Source organism: Akebia trifoliata, chromosome 13 (genome assembly GCF_017979445.1).
Source record: "Akebia trifoliata isolate Shusen 1 chromosome 13, ASM1797944v1, whole genome shotgun sequence".
Lineage (NCBI taxonomy): Eukaryota > Viridiplantae > Streptophyta > Magnoliopsida > Ranunculales > Lardizabalaceae > Akebia > Akebia trifoliata.
This window is the reverse complement of record NC_141387.1, coordinates 7525263-7543876: the sequence shown is the minus strand read 5'-3', so window position 1 is coordinate 7543876 and position 18614 is coordinate 7525263. Positions and strand designations below refer to the sequence as shown.

At 35.5% G+C, this 18614-nt stretch overlaps 1 long non-coding RNA gene and 1 pseudogene across 2 annotated transcripts; one reads left to right on the top strand and one right to left on the bottom strand.

The window, feature by feature from the left end:
• Nucleotides 1-4573: 4573 nt before the first annotated feature.
• On the top strand, nucleotides 4574-6737 carry LOC147387655 (uncharacterized). The gene is made up of 5 exons (XR_015171309.1): nucleotides 4574-5062; nucleotides 5393-5491; nucleotides 5603-5683; nucleotides 5836-5963; nucleotides 6168-6737. It is a non-coding gene; the product is annotated as an uncharacterized LOC147387655 (long non-coding RNA).
• A 1311-nt stretch (nucleotides 6738-8048) lies between these two features.
• On the bottom strand, nucleotides 8049-15812 carry LOC147387654 (transcription factor VOZ1-like; annotated as a pseudogene). The gene is made up of 9 exons (XR_015171296.1): nucleotides 15692-15812; nucleotides 15228-15459; nucleotides 14996-15151; nucleotides 12611-13656; nucleotides 10778-11023; nucleotides 10025-10175; nucleotides 9605-9675; nucleotides 8489-8589; nucleotides 8049-8181 (listed from the first exon to the last, which is right to left on the bottom strand). The product of XR_015171296.1 is annotated as a transcription factor VOZ1-like (transcript).
• Nucleotides 15813-18614: the final 2802 nt, after the last annotated feature.

Below are 18614 nucleotides of genomic sequence, written 5' to 3'. Positions count from 1 at the left end.
GGATACAACGATCACACATATAGAGGTAGCACTACAATCTACACGTCTAGCAAACCGAACGCTACTGGTTGTGACTTTATTTTTAGTAATGGTATTTTATTTTTGTGGTGGAAATGGAACATATTTTTTTTCAATAAAATTTTGAATTTTATTAAACTAATTACACATGAGTCCGGTCAGGTATACCTATTTATAAATGGGCAGGGTTTGAGTTTAAGTTTTTGACACGATTATTAAATGGGTCGGGTCTGGGTTTGGTAAATTTTCATAATACCCATACTTCAACACAGCACAACCCGTTGCCACCTGTATGTGTAGCTCAAATTGTGTGAGTGCATGCCCGTTGAGCCATGCTTATCACTGTGCAGTCATACAATAATCATTTTTTTTATTCAAAATCAATTATAAATGAATAAAATTAAAATTAAAACACTTTATAGATTTTGGTGCAATATACAAAATTCCAATCTAACCTTCATGAATTTTGTCAAAATACCTATATTGAATATAAATTTTTAAATAATGCATTGACTTTAAAATAAAAATATTTTTAAAACAAATCTATGACTACAATTACGAAATTGAAAGTCCCTAATGTTTTGTATTCAATTCTTAGCTTCTGAACTTAACGATACTTGAATTCTGAAAAAGATTGAGCTTCAAATCTTGTCTCAAAACTCTACTTTCTTTGATGATAGGTTAAAACTACTTGGCGATTTGAATCATTTCTTTAACTAGTTTTGCTTTTAGTTCAATTTCTAACAAGATTAAAACCTAAATCTAAGATGTAAAATGGGTTAGATACTGGCCGGATATGAGTGTGTCCATATCCATATCCGAATTTGAATCCGAGTCGGATCATACTACTTAAGTCCATATTCGAACCATTTTACTTTTACTAAAATCATATGTGGATTCAATTCGACCAAATTTATTGATTCGAGCCGGATCATGTCAAACTGCTTAAGATTATTTTAAATAAAATTGCTAAAATGTAACTTGAACTCAAGACCTCTCCATTTTGAAAAATGAGAAACTTTTTATCACATAAAATATTTTCAACATATGTTGTCATCTTGAAATTAATTATTTAATTATATTATAATAAAATAAGATGAACGGTCATATGGAATACGTACAAAAATGGAGAAAAAATTATTAACAATTTTATTTTATTTGAATGAAAATAACTACAAAATGACTTTGCCAAAACATTGTTTTTAGCACAAACCTCTCAAAATCTTATTAGGTATCATGTACATATACACAATATAAAAAATTTAAACACCAAGTATTACTGTGTAAATTAAAGTCTGCAAGATAAATATCAAAATATAGGATACCAATATATAAGAACAAATGCAACATATCAACATAAATAACCGCACAAACTATCATAGTATCAAACTTAAAAGTCACACTAAAATTATAGGAAAAAATTAAGATAACAAACAATTAAAACAGAGAAATGCGTTGATTTTATACAAGGAAAGACAACCACCAAGGTACAATGAATAGTTGTAACTCAACAGATATTCAAGGATTAGATAACAATAAATCCCCATGGTCGTAAAAATGATCCCAGTGATCATGAGAATGAATGGTACCAAGAAATTTCCAAATAAAGGTAAGGATGGAAATCTTTATAAATAAATATCGGAAGGTAAGTGTTAAATTAAAGACTATTGGCTTTGGTAAAAATCTTTTAGTATTTTATAAACTTATTTTAGTATCAAGGCTCTTAAGTAGGAATCACACTAATTTCCCTAGGTGTAAGCAAGCAAGAAGAGGAGACTGAAGAAAATAAAATTACACATGTAAGTCTAATGTGATTTGTCTCGCATCCAATACAACCTAGTAGACTGAAAATTTCAACAATGAAGGACAAATGTAGAATATCCACTACCCTTAATCGTTTCTCAAGCCGCAAATGAAGTGTAAGTTCCTCTACTCGCCTTGCTAAAATATGGGTAATTCAAATAAAACTCAGTACCAGAACCTCTTAAGCAATTCCACACGACAGCAATGGCGAGGACTGTTGTTCGGGTGCCAGAATCCGATGGAGAACCATTGCGGGTAGGTGAGGGTGCTGGGGCAGGTGGAATGTTTTGAACGAGGAAAGCAACTCTCATGCCATGGAAGCACACTCCGTCAAAACAGTAAATTTTCGACATTACTGTAGCACTAAATTCGGCGGCCCAAATCCGTAGTTTAAATTTCGTTGATCCACAGCCCACGTTTAGGCCCATAAAAAAATTCGACAGGCTTAGCCCACCGAATTTTTCTCCCTCGTTTTAACGGCCCATTGTCTTAACGAACTCTCCTTCTCTCATTCGATTTTTTCTCCACAAATTTTCGATCTGTAAGTCTCTCCTCTCCCTCTCTCTGTCTCGATCTCTCGATTTCTATAAGTCTGTTGATCTCTCGATATCTGTGACTCTCTCGATCTGTAAGTCTCTCAATCTCTCGATCTCTCCTCTCTCTGTAACTCTCTCGATCTGTCGATCTATAAGTCTCTCGATCTCTCCGCTCGCTGTAAGTCTCTCTCAATCTCCCATCTCTCTGTCTTGGATCTCTCTCTCAGCTATTTGGATTGATTGATTCGAAAAATTATTGGTCGTCTTCTTCGACTTAAGCTCAAATCGAAGAACTGAAGATAAAATCCTCTCGATCTAGTCGTCATCTACGCCTTCCAAGAACTGAAGCTCAAATCGAAGAACTGAGCTCAAATACTTGATCTTCTCTTCTCAGCCAACTATTTTCGAAGCTCAAATTGAGATAGCCATTTGATTGGTTCAGTTCCAGTAAGTTTTCTCTCATATTTTTTCTCCTTATTCATCGTTTATCAATTTTTTCTTGTTTATAGGGTTTTTTTAAATAGTTCGATTGCTTTTGTTTAATTTTTTTCTCAACATTTGCTGTAGAAATTGTTAAATTTACTCATGTTGTCATGATCATATCTGGTTGAAGAACAATTATTATCAACAACATTGATAATCAGATTATATTGTCCTTGATACTATTAAAACCACAACAACCTCTTCAGAATTACAAGTTCTTCTCTACAAGAAAAACATCATTCTCAAACAAACAACATCGAAAATCAAAAGAAGAAAATCCACACAAAATCTCTATATATTTTCAAACATAAAAACTCAAAGCAAAACCGCATATTCTTATTCGAAGTACTGAGAGAATAAAGTCCTACATCAACAATTTTCTTATATTTGATTGTTGGTTAGATTTTACCATTCCTTTGAATGAATATTTATGATTTGTATCACATTTTTATAAAAATTAAGAAAAATATTTATTATTATTAGTTTATACTTTAAAATATGTTGGTATACTTTATTATGGTAAACTTTTTCAAGGGAATCTACTTGTGATGTTAATTAGTTAGTCTTTTCAGCGGTTAGTCTAAATTACTTGACAAACATTTAAGGTTAGATCTTCAGTGCCACCTGCTGCATATGTGCCATGTGTAGCTATTCCATTGGCCGCATACTGCCCTTATGTTCCACCTTATTTCTAACTGTAGATTATTTTGATACCTTACATCCAAAAGTAGAGCTTGCATTAGATTGCTTAACAGACTATGGAGTATTTAGATACTTTGGCCTTTTAAATCGTAGTCTTGATTATGAACTGTCTAACAAAGGCATAGATTTTTCCGTGTCTAATACATTAAATTTAGTCATGCCAATATGCGATCCAATGAAATTCTGATGTGTATAAGTCCTAGAATAGGACGTAGATGAGTACATTGCTGTCACTAGGCCACGTGCCTGTCGAACACCTTGGTTGAAAGTTACGTCTCTCATATAGAGGTACTTTTCCCATGGTTCTCTCCCCGTGAAATTCTAAGGCCTACTTACATTTGTTTGCCTTTACTAGTATCCTTTTCATCCCATAGTATCCATGCCTGAAACAATTTCAATTCATAACCTTGATCATTAAATGATAGAATGGTGATATTTCAACCAAACAGTGCTTGTTTCAATCACACCCATTTTTTGTTTGAAAGAAGATATAATTTTTCATAAAAGCTTTCAAACTATTCTTCCTGGTGCAGAAATGGCAATCCAAACAGGCACTTTAAGTTCAACATACTTACATGTCCGAGAAGGTTGTGATGGTGATTTGGATGATAAAATCCTCTGTTCATTATGCCACTTATTAGCGTAAGAGAAATTGTCCATGGCGGTTACTATGGTTGTCCAGTCAAACAAAGGTAGTTCTTGCTCTTCCTTCCCACTTTTGTTATTAACTGCTAGTTAGGAATATTGTTGGAAAAATGAATTAGTATAAAGAAACAATGGGTAATGTCCCCAGGGCTACACTATAATAATTGCAGAGTTTCCCATCTTTATATATCATCATCATTACAACTACTCAATGCAAATCATCTCTGTCCTATCCATGAAAAATTATAGAATAATAACTTGGGCGTTTTGGTTCCAAGAATGTTGGTGCTACCCATCAGATATCTGTGGCAATCATCTTGAAGGATTTTTCTTTTGCATTAGTGTATGTTTTCTTGTTTCTCATATCAAAAAAGTAAACAGAGGAATCTGACATGACATATTTTAGGCCCCAATAGATATATTTAGTTATTTGAATCATGTTTCGGTAAAAGCTAATGATCAGGATGATGGTAAGGAGATTTTTTTAGTCATTCATCGAAAATACAATGAGACTCCTCTTTAATAAGATCCAACAAAGTTCTCCTTTCTAGTTGGTACATCTCCAACCTTACGCAGATCATGCCCACAACTTCTTCGTTAATTTTAGCTTTAACATGTCCATATTTTATTGAAATAATTTGATAGATGGTGTGGTTCACCTAATTTAGTATATTTTTTCAGCAAATAAGTCTCACTTGGTTTGGGAGTCTAGACGACACTTCACCTTACATCGAAGGACATGATCTGTTCTTGAATGACACGTTTCAATGCAGGGCCGGATGTTGACATTCATATCAAAACCAGAATAACACCTTAATTTCTTCTTTGGGAAGTGCAGGTGATAATGTCAAACCACCATCAAAGCAGAGAACAAGGTCAGTTTGGATCAGCCCATGACATGAAAAGTAACTTCTTACAAGCATGCTTAATGTAATATAATAGCACTGCAGATAATCAGACAATCACATATTTTATATTAGAAGATTTTTGTAAGTGTTGAGAATGATTTTACCTTCTTTCTTTCTCTTTATTTTCCAAATAATGCACCCGATCACCAAACCCAAGAGAAGCATATATTATTATTATGTTCTCCTCGAGCTACTACTAGTCACTGGAGGCAAATCAAATTGCCATATGTAGGATTGAGGCCTGAATGTGTTTTGTGGTTGATTGAAATTAGAGGTGTTACTTTTTGATGAATACAGGCAAAGCTCAGATTTTATAGAAGAATACATTTTCCCTGGTGGGTGCCTTTCGTCATTGAGTAGACTAACATCCTCTATGGCTGCTGCATCTAGACTTTGGTAAAAATTTAAAGGATCATCACTATTATCACATTTATATCATCTTCTTTTTCTTTTTTTTTTCTTTTTATTTTGAAAATTCAACATTATGTGAAAGTATCGTTAATGCAGTGTGGAGCATCTGGAAAATATAGGAATACATTACTACCAAACACTGAGGTATTGGAGGAATAATTTCATGGCAAAACAGAGGTACAATGAATACAAATAGTTTAATTTGAGGTCGTGAGGTCGACACATAAAGAAATTTCCATATTCTTTTTAGATTCAAATATTGCATGTCATCTCATAAAAATCTCTGTTTATCCTTAGATTCTGATATTGTGTTACTTCTTGGATTCCAGTAAAATACTTGCATTGGGATTCGATGAGAAGTTCATCAAGACATGGGAATATTTTTTTGTCTATTGTGCAGCTGGTTTTAAAACACGTACTCTCGGACAATGCAAACCAGCCCTGAATTTATGAAGTGGTAAGAATTTATGCAAATTCTTTTCATTTGAAACATTAATAGTTAGAATGGGTCCTGCATTGCTTCTAATTTTAGCCGATTTCATTTTCTACTTGTGGGAGAATCACTTTGATAATCCGAGTCAAACTAACATCATCGAATTTTAGAATCAAATTATGGGTAAGAATTCTCCATTGATGATCAATGTTTGTTTATGTTTCATAGATGAACCTCTTGAACAATGCGGTGAAGATGTTACCTTACTGTGATGGCATAATGAGAAAGCTCCTCAAGGACTTCTCAAGCAATCAGTTAAGAAACAAAGAGATACATGGCTAGATATGGTTGGTTGCCAATTACAATAGGTGAGTTGAGGAATGGTTTTCTTTGTCCCTCTACCACAAAACAATAATGATGAACTGCTGTTTGGCCCAACTACAAACCTTCATGGTGCATCAAGGAGTGACCATGAACAGAAAGCTTTCTCATAATTTCGAAGTACCAACTCCATCACTGGTGGTTATTCCACTCATAATCATGCTTCTCTCTATCCCCCTATATGAGCATTTAGCATCTGTGTTTGCCAAAAAGCCCTCGGGGAAGAGTAACTGTTCCAACCTCTCCGACGTATAGGTTTGGGACTAGCTCTGGCATCTGGATCAATGGCCATTGCTGCAGTAGTGGAAGTTAAGAGGCGTGGGGCTGCAAAGAATCACATTACGCTATCTGTCTTTGGGTTGGGGTGGCAATACTTTCTACTTGGTGTGTCATACATGCTTACACTTGGGGGAATGCTTGACTTTTTCTACTCCGAGGCTCTTGATAGAATGAGGAGCATGTGTACCTCATTGTCGTGATGTTCAACTTCCACGGGGTACTTCCTTAGCTTTGTACTGGTCTCGATCACTAATGCAACGAGTCGACGGTTTGGGCATGAGTGGTTGGGTGGAAACGATTTGAATCACAACCGATTGGACCTGTTTTACACACTTCTCTGTGTTCTTAGTTTTCTCAATTTGCTTAACTATATGTATTGGGCTACGCGATATTAGACATGGGAAAATCGACTTTGAGAATTGCACTTTGGTTATGTTTGTACTATGTGTTACATTTTCTCAGTTGTGTAGACAAGAAGCTTATGTTAAACCTTGTGAATGTCTGACCCAATTACTTCAAATAAGCTAAAACATAACTAAGCTGGATTTAGTGATTATTTAGGTTTCATTGGCACAGCTCTACTTTCAATAGAAGTACTTCTGTGGAATCACTTTTATAAGCCCAATCAAGTAGGAGTAAGCCCAATCCAAATGAACCTGACAAATTTGATGCACATCCAGATTTGGGCGAGTTCTAGTTGAGGACCTAAATTTTTTTTTTTTAAAAGAATACCCTATAGCGACGGTTGGCAACCGTAGTCTTTAAAAAATATTTTTTTAATAAAATACCCTATAGCGACGGCCAATAGCCACTGTCGCTATAAGTCCATATACCGAAGTCCCTTGTGGCTGTTGCTATATGTATTTGCGACGGGGTTTCCTCTACAGCGACGATCGGCAACCGTCGCTATATCCTAAATTCTATGATTTTTAACCGCCGATTATTTTTTCGACAAGGCAAAATTCGACGGTCGAGACTGTCGAATTGTCCCATAATTCGACGGTCGAGACTGTCGAATTGTCCCATAATTCGACGGTCGAGACTGTCGAATTGTCCCATAATTCGACGGTTTTGGACTGTCGAATTTTGAAAATTTTCACATATAGCCTCCACTGGTGAGGAAGTAATATGTCTTGGCTTCGGTGAGATGATACACGTCGGGTCCTGCTCCACCTGTTACATTGGCGATCGGATTATCCGATCTACATGCCTCATAATATGTCTCGTTCACCTCCAAAACGTTGTAATGTACCTTATTATATCCAAAATCTGAGAAAAAAGTAGGGAACAAAATAGGAGAAGAAGATCAGTACAACAATTTTTTTTTTTTTTTTTTTTTTTTGTATAAGTGTAAAAACTTCAATAAAGGTGGAAACCAATACAAAACAAAACAAACAAAAAATAAAAATAAAAACAAGGAGGCTGAGAAGCCCCCAAACAAGCAAGAGAAAATAGAAACAAAATAAAATAAGAAAAGCAAGACAACAAGCATAAGGTACATGTCACAACCACACCAAGCAATGATTGCCGCCTTCAGAAGATTCTTATAATATAAATAATCTCTTTGACAACGCCAATGAGCCTGAAAGCCAATAACATGTATGGATTAACAACTCAATATCTGAGCTTCTAAATCTAAAAAATCATGAGAATTGGAGTGAATTTATCTTGCAATTATAAGTGAATTTAGACCCTACAAATAAATAGAAAATCCACATATTCATCATTTGATATCTAAATGACATGCAACCTTTTCATCATATCTGTACATTAACAACGGAATCCACATGAAACACCATTTGATATCTAAATGAACTCAAATGGTAGGAATCAAATAGTGTTTAGAAAAGCATCCCTCGTAACACATAGATGGAATAAAAATGACTTACTTTCCTTCCAAAACTTCTAGTGCAAGGATGCCAAAGTGGTGAAGAAATTCAGAAAATGTTTGTCCAGTAGGATATCTAGTAAAGCTGATCCAAATTGCCCCCTACAGGTATGATATGAATGGCAAAACATTTTAATTATGTCAATGTAAACTTGGTAATTTACAACAAATCAACTGCAAACATGTAAATGAGAAGCAACCAATGTTAAAGAAAACTCTCATCTAACTCGATGGGCATGATTAAGTCACACTAGCTTGATAAGAACTAGGTGCAATTAATATATTTTTTATCAGTGGGCAGGGACGTATCAGTCCCTGTTTTAAAACCAGGTTAGGCCCATGACCTACCCCCTAAATGGGCTTTGTGGGCCTTGCCTTTGTTAAGTTCCACCCCAACCCTCTACAATTTTTTCAATATTTTTATGGAATTCTGAATTGGGCTAGAATTGGGAGTACCGAGAGTTGTAACTCCTAAAATGAACTTCAACATTTGATTGTCTTTGAGCGTAGGAGATCGAGTCATGATAGGATGCTGAACACAAAATGTTGGCATCCATCACCACATGGTGGTTCAAAGGTATCCAGGACCTTTGATGCGAGGGAGATCTCGGTCCAAGACATTATTATTTCAATTTTGGGTCTTGTTTTCCTTTGAAGTAAAATCGTTTAGTCTAAAGAATCCTTCTTCGAGCACTTCTTTGGGAGATGGTATGGGGGAAAGATAGGGATGTCTGTTATGTGGAAGTATTGCATTTTATATGATATTCTAGTACATCCAGATCCTTGGATTAACAGACTTCTCGGAATGTGACTTTTAGAATAAGCACCACATGGAAGCATGGAGGCAACCACGAAAATTTTCTCTACATCTAGAGTTGAGGATTCATACTCATATATCCACACCATAATAAAGCATAATTTTTTATCAGGCAATTTTCTTTTTCAGCCTTGGTGCCAAATACCAAACACTGCAACATAAGGAATTGGATTCGAGTGTGATTTCAAATATGTAAACTAGATAGATAACTGTTTATAATGAAGCAAAGGGGATTTCTGGAAGGACAATAAATAAGAAATTTATATTAAGTTACATGAGCACCAATGAAAATATCCTTACATGGTATATGGCTAAAACTGCAAGATTGCTTCCACGGCTCCAGCTGCTCCAAGGAGATGGCCGGTAGCACCCTGAGATAAGATTAACCTCTAAATGCAAACTGAAAGACCACACATGCCATCCTTTCAAGAATAGCCCTCAAAAAAATAAATGCTACAAGAAGTGAGCTATCAAGGAAAGGCCTATCAGCAAATTTCAATCAAAGGAAAGCCTTATATGGGATTAGCTGCATGAATCCTGTTCCTCCATTCCACTCTATCAAGGGTCATGTTTTCGAACAATCCCCATGTAATCTTAGAACTTATAGCTTGAGGAAGTGGAGGATCAAGTTGACCACTAGTTCATTGGTTGCATTTTGTTTATAGATAAAAGAGATCCTATAAAATGAGAGGAAGATACAAAGGATGGAGATTGACCTACCAAAAGACAAAGCAAAACATGACCATGCGAAAGCTTATCCATTTTACTGTTTGCTGGGTAAGTGGGGAAGTGCAATATTTCCCAAGATGAGCTAAATTAGTCAAGCCATTTCTCCTCAACAGCATCAAATACAAGCTCAACAAGTCGGCTTCTGTTCAAGATAACTTGAAGTATTGAAATGCACCCATATCGATACCAAAGTACAAAAAAAAACACAAATCAATCAAGGTACCAATGCAGATCCACCCATTCACCCATTAGATGATCGTGAGATATGAGGTCCACTAAAGTTTGCCCATCAAAAGTGGTTCATTCGAAATACATAATTCACTTGTATATTGTGAAAATATGTGGTGTAAATATTACGAAGCAAGAGTTCCCACATTAGAGAAAAAAAAAAGACTATTAGAATAGTCTAAAGGAATTAGTCCGAAATAACTATTAATTAATTCCGGCATCCAATACCTAAAGAATGTGTGCAATGCAAGTACAAGATAAAAGAAAGTGCGCCAATAAATAATACATAACCACAACACAAGATATACATGATTCACACAATGGGGCTCAATCATGGGCAAGTAGAAATCTTCTAATCAAGATGAAAATTACAATAATGGGGGTCAATACTTACCTTCCAAACACCGGTGAAACTCACCAAGCTCTATGCACAAAACTCAAGCAAAAACCCCAACGAGAAAACTACAAGAATCAGAAATATTATATACAATAAATGTAATGCCATGAAAAAATTACCTAAAATATGGGATTTTGGCTATCCAATATCCTGCAGAGAAACCCACTACATGGAACATCAACACCGGAAGAACCAATTGGAAACCTTGTGGAGACAAAATCTGGCTCCGATTTATAGCAAGAGGACTTCCAATGCAGTGAAGTACAAACCATGGCAACAAAAGGCATAACTGGTTGAATAATGCTCACAACAGATTTGGCATAAGTATTAAACACAAGACCAAGCGCGATGGGTACAAGCACAACCTGCAAAAAGGTCATAGATATTCAGTAACCTGAGTCATATTAGGTGCAAAAACCCCATGTATCTTTTTGCTAAGCAAAATTAACTTTGTTCCCCATAATTGAACATACAAACAAAAAAATCATAGATATTTCTCTTGGATCTTGTCAATCCAAGTATTTCCAACCACTCAATTTCTGGAATGAAAGCAAGGTAAGCAAGAAAACAAAATTATCATGTCATTCTAGTTTTTAAAATATTCAGCATACAAGAGATATCTCTAAGATCCATGTTTTGTCCCCAATGTTTGATTTCATATTTTGAACAATTGGGATAGCATATTTTTAAACATTATAGTTGTACTTGTTACGTGCATGCTTGAATTACATATATATATGTCAATCGAACTCGAGACTTACATGTGAAATGAATCATTTATTTATTTTTTGGAAAATGCTGAATCACACAAACGGAGACACAAAGGTAACAAAAATAATGTGGTGGCGCGCACATAACCGTAGATGCTTTTTACTCGTATCTATAACAGATCAAATTCATCATTAATCCTTCAAGACCAAGTCTTGGAGAGAGCACATACACACTTAGATAAGGCTTCATACTTCAAAGTAATTTTAGTGCACTTAAAATGAAAGTAGAAATCACATAAATCCAAAAACATATATAGATCAGCTTGCTACATTTTATTCAAATACATGAAAAAAGCACATAATTAACTTGAAAACCATGAGAAGAAGTTAACAAGATGCGGAACAAAATGAACTTGCTACTTCGAGTTAGTACTCGTGGGAAATCATCCGATCTTTCTTTCACTTAGCAGAAGTTGAGTTTCTACAGCAGTATTATACTTGTAATGCTATTTGGTCTGTGTTGTACTTGCATGCGCCCAATCAACCTCTCATAGCCCATAAACCAACCCAATCAGATGAACCTACCTGAGTACATACATGTTTCCTTGCACCATTCCCCAATGTTCAGACTAGTGTGAGACATCAAATCCCCTTAGATCTAAGAAATTAAAAATAACACATTTTTCAAATTACAAAGAGGTCCAACAGAGTACACTTCGATAATCAAATGATTTTACTCTTACTTGAATAAAACTGAAAATTTCTGATTACATCGATAATCAAACCGAATAAAAGTAGCTTTTTCTTTTAACAAAAGCTACCATAAGTTCCTGCAATTAAAGTCCAAACAACCACACACTACAACAAACTGAAATCCGGCTTTCCTATCCTTCATTCCTCAAAGATGTCACAAACATCAAACAATTCACACCATATGTGATTCTTCAAACAATTAATTTCCATAAATAGCCAAAAATTCAACACATAAAAAATGAAAATTTGAAGAAACACGAAATTAAGAATTCAGATCTAAAAAGATAGATCGAGAAGCTGTTTGGTAGCAGATGGAAGCTGTTTGGTAGCAGATGGAGACGGCTGAAGAGCTCAAGCTCGTGAAGATTATTTATACTCAACCGATAATAGAACAAACAAAATTGTGTATAATCACATCTAAAAATCTAAATCTTCAATCCAAATTCCTGATACAATTTATATAAAGAAAAGAGGGATTAGAGAGAGTACCAAGCCCGAGAGATCGATCAAGCGAGCGACTGAGCGAGAGAGAGATGAGATCGAGGGAGAGCGACTGAGATCGAGAGAGCGACTGAGCGAGAGAGAGATGAGATCGAGGGAAAGCGACTAAGATCCAGAGAGACAATCGAGAGAGAGAGACAGAGAGAAACGATCGGGAGAGACGACTGAGAGAGACTTTTGTTCCATCTAAACAGACGGATATCTGGTCGGATAAAATGTGGATAAAACGGTTTTTAAATGTAAAACGGTTTAAACCCGTTTTTAATTAGAAACGGATAAAATCCATTTTATAATTTTGTTCCTGATTGACTATTTTCTTGTAGTGATGGAATGTTGTCCTCTATATCCCCCTGCAGCATCGGATCATGCTTTTGGATGCCACAAGGTGAGTTCAATGACCCTTGGTAAGATTAGAAATCTTAAAAAGTTAGTAAGCCTGGGCTTACTCTAAAAATAAAAAACACGGATGTAAGGTATTGATCAAGAAGCCAACAAGGACATCATGCAAATTTACCGGGCGCATTCCATGGAGACTTTGTCGCTGCAGCTCCCTCGCATTCTGGAATTCCAACATCTTTTCCCTGTGTTTTCACAGAGAGCAGCAAATAATAGACCATCCTTGAGGCCAATGCCTCCAGGTCGCAGAACAGGAGTCATACCAGGTGGGCCTTCATTCAAGGCTAGAACTGCATGAAAGCTACTGCAATGGTATTGATACCAATCAGATCCTTGAGCGGGTCTCGGGCAATCCCAAAGAGCACATTTTGGTCCTAAGAAGGCAGAAGGTGGAAGACAGGTAGTTGGCAGGAAGCCAGATATATGGTGGTGCATTGCATCTCCACACTGACCATTATTACCATTGAAACCAATATAAAAGGAGTGGTCAAAATCTTGTTGTAAATCAAACTGCTGGTAATCCAATGGATTAGCCACATCCAAGTTATTAATCAATGTAGGTTGCACCCCTGAAGGGGACCTTTGCATTCAATCCCTTGAGTTGCACATTCTTGTGGGGCCTGATTCACAAAATAGTCCTGAAAGAGAAAAAAAATTACACAGCTTATCAGTATGTATTCTCTTAACCTAACAAATCAGCTGATGAAGATGAGGGCAGTAAATATATTTATATAATTTATGAAAAGGAAAAAAAAAAAACAGAACAAGAAGACAAACAGATCTTCTGATTTAGGGTGAAAGAGGATGTCGATTTTGGCAATTTTCCTCTTTATGAACAATGATAAACCGACTCAAATCAAATCGATCTAACCATACGATCAATTGGATGCATTTCAAAAAATATGGTAATAAGGTGGACTTATTGATGAATAACTCCAAGGAACTATCCTATCATTGCTTACACTTTTCGGATGAGAAATAGAAGAATGGAAGTGAACCACAAGTCAATGCATAATGAGACAATGTAAGATCATGAAGGATTTAGAAATGATAAATTAGAGTGCATTCAGGCTGGAGGCTAGTAGAGGCTATAACCAAGTACAGAACATTTCATCAACTTCATATGGCCTAAAGTTAGTGTAATTATCAAGAATTAAACATAAAAATGCTTCACTTTCTATTGCCTCAGATCTCCAGTAATGGTGTCCCTTTCTCACTCCCCTCAGATTCTGTTTAAGTATCTCCCAGAAACCACAACACCGATCTTTTTCAATAAAATTTTTATTATGAAGAAATAAAGAAGGCAACTGGAGAAATCCTATAAATTCATATTTCCATTATATTGTCAATATTTCTTATAAAAATAAAAATTAAAATTAAAATTAAAAAAATTACAGCTTATTAATCATTGCCCATTTGAAATAAGATAGGCAAAGCAAATATTTTCTACTTATCAAAAAATATAAGCTTTATATTAATAAAGAGAAGGAAAAGTAGTCAAGGTAGCCACCAAGCAGAACTATACAAGAAACAACAAAAAGCTAACAATCCAAAGCCACACTCTCGGTCTAAACAAAAGAGATCCCATCGATATACATGAATCTTTTTTTAAAAAAAAATTCCACTTAATTCAGAAAAAACAAGATGTTTGTGTTATCAGATAGATAAAAAGTATAGAAAGGGATTATTGATTTGTTGAATATTAGCTTAAAAATCACCTAGTGCATCATCTTATCGAGGGCCGTTCATGCAAACAAGAGGGAAAAGGTAGTCAGCGTTGAAGCTATGGAAGAGTTAATCACAATAAAATATCACGCGGAAATCACTCATTTAATTGTTGGATGCAAGCTCTCGCGTAAATAAGAATATTACTCTCACGTTCCAAAATTGACCGACAAGTATCTATAAAAATCCAACAAAAATTAGTCATTGAATCGAGAACAAAATTAACCATAAATCAATAATAACATACAAAACCTGCTGAAACACCATAGTATCTTGAGTTTGAAGGTTTTGACCATCGGGCTCGGTCTTCGGGTTGGCCGATGCTGCTAATGAACTGGTTGCATCATCTTCTTCCTCGCAATTCTGCAACAATCGACAAATATCCGAAGTAAAGCTGAGACTACCTCCCTGCATAAACAATTACAAAGTAAGATCACAAGACACACACACACGGATATAGAGAGAGAGAGAGAGAGAGACTAACAAGCAAAGAAGAAGCTGGAGAAGGTTCACTGAGTTCTTCTTTCCACTCGATTAACATCTGATGCACTTGTTCTTCAAGAACATTGATGTCGCTTGTTCGACTCTCTTTACGAGCGAATTGGAGATCCATAAACATCCCTTGAAGGTCATCTACTCGATTTTTTGCCTTATCTTTGAAGAGCTGATGAGACGCAGATTTGCAACCACTATTTGAACCCTTCACCATTGAAACCCTAGAACCAAAAAACAAATCTACCTTAATTCCAATCCTAAACAGCAAAAAAAAAAAAATTAACCGCAGAAAAATCCCTAATTTCCAACTATCACGAAAATCAATGGAACATATTTGAATCAAAAGTTAAAAATTCATAAAAATCCCTAAATTAGGCAATCGAGATCAACAGAACAGCACACAAACACAGTTTAGTAGAGGTGAAAACCCAGATATTGCAGGATCAACTGTACCAAGAATTATATATCCATTTCATCATCAAATCAATTTATAATCTTATTTCACACATCTCGAGGTAGATCATAAAATTTATTATCAATAGACTTAATGATACAAAAACTAAACAAGCAACTCATCTTTACCTAAAATATAAGTGTCAAAGTTTGTTAAAAGAAAAACAGACGATGACAAATAAAGTTGGTGCATGTACTAAAAAGTTTTCGGTTCAGCATACATTGTACATTGTACATTGTCTTGAGGATTTTAATCCTTTCTATCTATGTACAATCAGAGCAGGGAAGTCCTTTTCATCGTTCAGACCATGTGACTGCATTGCAACCCTGCAGATCCAAGCACGAGAAAAACTAAATCATTATCTAAGGTATGTTGTACAACACCAAATCAAATTTTTCATGAGTTAGAATTCCCATACTTTTCCGAATTCGCACTCGATGTTGGTCTGGATATATGTGTCGCCAGTGATGGAGGTCCCATTGTAGAGCCATGTGAAGCACTGAACATGAGTCAAGATGAATTGGGAGTTGTGGTTGTGAGGGCTCAGGATTGTCTTTTGTCACGATGTGATCTCCGCAACTGACCATGAGTCACTGGTGCTGGATTCCTTCCCCATCCAGGTGAAGGCATGTTACAGTATGAGAGATGGCTCTGCAAATTTGCAAAAAAAGAATAAAATAAAAACATGCAACAAAAAGACCAGAAGATCGACCGTACAGTATTAAAAAAAAAAAAAAAAAAAAAGGTTTGCAAAGGCCAATTCTAAGTATATAATGTGCAACATCAATGACACACGTAAAGAAAATAATCAACAAAAATTGACGATCAATAAATTCCTGGAAGTGGTCATATTCATTATATTGGTAACAGGCCAATTTTCCTTTACCTGAGAATTGCATTGCTACAACTAGTGACTCCACTGGGAAAATGTGATTTTTTAAAAAAATTCTTGGCCACTTTCAAACAAATCAATTTCCATCATTGATTTGCTTACGACACCTTTATCTCTTTACATTGTTTTTTTTCTTTTTGTTGGATTGTTTTTCTTGTTTAGGGAATGGATGTGATTTTATTTTTTATGTGAAATGGATGTGTTGTAAAGGATAATACACACTTTTTCAAATGCGCATATGCAGTAACACTTGCATAACCTATTACATAAACCATCCCCACCTACAAAATTTTAATTAAACTCAAATAATTAGGAGTCTTACATATGTCCCGAGCTCGCTTATTTCAAGTAACGGGCATAAAGGCATCCAATCCAATCACCAACCTACGAATTGTGTACCTCAATTTGCATAAAGCTTTGACGATTGGGTGTCTATAAATCACTTGTAGTCAGGGGAGAAGTTATAGGGGGCCGAGTGGGGGCTATAGCCCCCACTGAACTCTGGAAATAAAATACTGGAGTTCAGTCATTTGAAAAAAACAAACTTTATAATGGCAGATTTTTCCACCTCCATGTGATCTGTACATTTATCACCGGCCTTAATTTGCTTGTCAAATATTAAGGAGAAATTTTAAATAGTTCTACAAAGGCAGGTTTTTCTGCTGCTATAGACCTTATAAATTTTCAAAAAACAAATTATAAAATATGTAGAAGTGTAGCTATAAAATAAATATTTTAAAAACAAATAGAATATGAACTATACAAATTTGTATTAAACATCCATGTTTCTACTTGTTCCACCTCCCTATTTGTGGTTTTTAAATGACTAATGATTCTTCATATTTTAAGGCTCAACTTATTAAAAATCTATGATTTTGTCAAAGCAGTTGAGGGCAAGCTTAAGGAAAATCTAGAAGTCCATTGTTAGTCATTATTTAAAGTGATGAGACCAACATTGGAACAAAAGGAAATTCATATTACCAGTCAACCATCATTAGTACTTAGTCCCCCACTAATAGAAAAGCCTTGCTCCGCCCCTACTTGTAGTTACATGCATGAGTCGATTAGTAGTGGTAGAACTCGACTTTTCAGCTACTTTATCATGGTACATCAATAATTCTCATAAGGGATAAGGGTATTTATGTCCAATAATAGTAAAATGGAAAAGTGAAAAATATTGGTAACGTATTTGAAATAATACTACGTGATCACCGTATGCATTTTAGCGTTTCAGTTTATCAGTAGTCATTTCTTTTTTTGTGTTTTTTTTTTTTTTTTTTTTTTTTTTCCGTTGAAATTGTGTCATAAGGTGGCATACATTCCGCCTTCCTCCTTTACATGGGCTTGGGAGTTGGGATATTGGATTTCTAGTTTTAAACCCATACCCCCACATAGGTGAAGTTTCTTTCTTATGCATTGTGCTAGAATTAATATATACTTATATTGACAGGAAACCTACTATATCTAATATTAAACTAACAAACAAACCATAATTATGAATCAAGAGGATGTAACATGAACTCTCAATTATTATTTTGTGGAGAGGTTTTTAGGCAATTCTACTCCTCAAGATGTGTGTGGCTCTTAGATGATGAGCTCGGTCTTGATCTTCTATCTTTTTCTCATGTGGAAAAACTTCGGCTCTCTCTTTTGATGTCTTCTTAGCCAACATGGCCAGTGAGATGGGAAAGGTGGTCAACATTGATTCATGAAGGCCATTTTGACTATCTCAATCTAAGTCCTTCCACTCGCCAACTCCAAGTCTTCTCAAAAGCCTTTTGGCCTTCCACACATCGGGCTACGAGTTATCGTTCACTTCGGTAGATGACCCAAGGTGTTCTTTGTTTCGAGCTTTGGCGGTATGATTGAACTCCTTGGCTAAAGGCTGAAGTCTTCCGTTCTTGGTCCTCGACTTTTCTGTGAGGAGGTGTCCTAATTCCTTTCAATATATTATTGTTGTGGTCATGAGGAATCTTCTTCTTGTCAGCTTGGCTTTTCTCCCTCGCTGGTGTAGGTTAGACGTCTCCCTA